We start from the raw sequence: 3,057 nt of genomic DNA, 5'->3' as shown, positions 1-3,057 counted from the left end.
AATACATTATATAAACTAATTATTGATCTTGACTTTGATAAGGATACACATATAATAAAATTGTTTTTGGTTTAACTAAGTAATACACATGTCAAAAGAATAGTTGAATAAAAGACAATGTTTTCTGCTAAAATACGTACAATTTGTTCTTAGTTTTAGTCATTTGAAAATATACTTAGTAACATTTCATGTATGAAGTAACATAGAACAATTGAATTCAATTAAAGCCTTTTAATGACAAGGAAAACAAGATATTAGTCTACTATGTTCTGATGTCGTGCTTATAATTTTAATATAATGCAATAGCGTGCGGGGCCGTACGAAACTTTAACCGCTTAACTATCATCAATTAAAGTGTAACATGGGCGTTGAATTTAAAAAAATTACTAGTTTTCCATTAGTAGAATACCTGTGGGGTTTCATTATAAAAGGTAATTAACAATATGTATGTCAGTGTTATTTAAACCCCTGTACCGTAATAATATTGCGGTATCTGAAGAAAGTTTGTGAATACAGAGTGGCAGGAGTAATTAATACTTCTAATATATACAGAACATTTGAACCAATAATGTTTACCCACGGTATAGTTCCCATATTTCTCCATTCATAACATAAATAAATTGAGTCTGTAAACGTCGTATTCATTTTCGTCGTATTGGTATTGTATCTTAATAAAAGTTCAAGCGCTGCCGTCGCTTCAAAGGGGTTTAAGCATGACGTTTTATTCATTTAATCTTTGATCCTACTTATGCAGCTGTCTGCAATAACGCTAATAAGAAAATGACTACCGTATAGATAGATGTAATGTAAATTTCAACTATTCGTGATTTTACAAGAGCATCTGATATGAGAGCGTCCCGAGAGATGTATAACTCAAAGAGGTATAAATTAATTAAATGCAGTCCCTTTCACGAAGGCGCCCGCGCCGCGTTGACCTACTTAGCTGTCTGTCAAATTGTTACCATGTTTTGCAAGGCCTCATAACCAATGAATTACACATTGGTAGTAGACGGTATCGCGAGATTTCTTCGTGTTTTTTATTCATAAATTAGGCAATTAATTAGGCATCACAGAATAACAACACAATAACAATAACATCACAAAATAATAGAAAATAGGTACATAAAACCGTTCATTGAATTCATAACATCAGACTTAATTATAAATAATATTAAATATTTTATAAACGCACACTTAGACACACCAAGATTTAAATAAGAATTATTGTCATTGAAAGCAGATTTTTTGCATCGGCTAGCTGTTACGGATGAAAATGTGTTTAGTTACAAATGAGCCGTCTTAGTGAGTATAATTTAATTGTATTAACTTATGTTAATATTTTACTAAGAATAAGGATTATATTATTGGTCTTAGTAAATGTTGTAAAATTATTCGACGTCTACTGAGACGAACGAAGTTAAGTAGATTTAAAAAAAAAAAGTAAAAATCCACAAGGAAAATATCAATTCAAAAATAGGTTATCGCATAGAACCGACAATTAATAGTCAAAGTAATCAATAACAAAATACTTTTTCATTTTGACTTTTAACCTTTTACATTCAGCTGATTCCTATATCCTATAATAAATGTAGTACTTACATATTTGGATTAACTATTTATTTAAACGACTATTAGATCACATTCAAACTAAAAACCATGTATAAATTTTACTACGAGTATGAAACAAATATGACTTTAAAGGTCAATCTGTCAAAAGTTTTTACATATACCCACTTGTCAAAATTGGATTTTGATTTTGAACCCTCAATTTAACGATAAAAAATAACACTGTGATTTAACGGTAAAAGCGAAATAAATGGAAAATTGACTTTTTGACACGGGTTTGATGCATTGTTGAATATAAATTTAACTTTTTAAAGTATTTAAGTCAAATTGTGAAATGTTGGTGTTATGCCTGCTACTGACCCTGAGGTCGTGAGTTCAAGCCTTGGCTATGCACTAATCGACATTTCTATGTGCCTTTAAAACTTTTTCGTACGGTGAAGGTAATCCTTGTTAGGAAACCGGCCTATTCTCCGCACCTTGGATCCGTCGACATATGTCATGCTTAGCAGGCTAATCACTTACTTGCCTTTAAAAGAAAAATGTTAGACGAAACAGAACTTTAACACCAGTGAACTATTTAAAAAAAAGGGTGCGTGTACTTATTTACGCGCGTACGAAGTTATACTTCTTTGGCATTATTAAAAATAGTTTTTGATTGCAAATAATTAATTACAATTAAATAATCAAAGACTGGAAAAGGAGGCATTATAGTCAATAAAGTTCAGTTTACATTTGAAAAATTAAATAAATATTTATTATTATTCTCTTACATTAAGTGTAACATAAATTCTATTATTATTCGAATGTTGTTTTTAAATTATGTCCAATGCCGTAGCATCTTCCGTGGGCAACTTCGTTCTGTTAATTTTGTGTCACGGTGCGACCGCATCGTAAAATTTCACTGTCATCAATGTTTCATAACGCGCCTAAAGAAGTATAACTTCAAAATTGTGCATAAGGTTCCCGCATCAGCCAGTTATAAATGATGAAGATTTGTAGGTAAATACAATTGTGTTTCACGTATGAGTACGCTTTAAAAAATTAACATTAATTAAACAGTTTATTTATCTATTGCTAGTTTCCCTTTAACTTTATTTGGACACAAATATAGGTATTCATAAACTTCACATAATAACTTAGTTGTCTTAGTCAGCAATATTTAATTAATTAAACGAATGACAAGCCCCTTACATTATTTCACAATAATAATACGTTACAGCCCAATATGGCTCTTTGTCTCAGATTGTATCCGTTTTTTTAATAATATTTGTGCGACTCTGTGCACCAATGGACTTTCTTTCTATGTGCGCATTTAACATTCACTCGAACCGTGAAGGAAAACATCGTGAGGAAACAGGCTTGCCTTGGAGCCAAAAAGTCGACGGCGTGTGTTAGGCACAGGAGGCAGATCCCCTCTTGCCTATGAGATTGACAAATGATCATGAAATCGATACAAAAATCTGATGCCCGGGCCTAAAAAGGTTGTAGCGC

Source organism: Pieris napi, chromosome 14 (assembly GCF_905475465.1).
Source record: "Pieris napi chromosome 14, ilPieNapi1.2, whole genome shotgun sequence".
NCBI lineage: Eukaryota > Metazoa > Arthropoda > Insecta > Lepidoptera > Pieridae > Pieris > Pieris napi.
Note: the sequence above shows the minus strand (reverse complement) of the source record.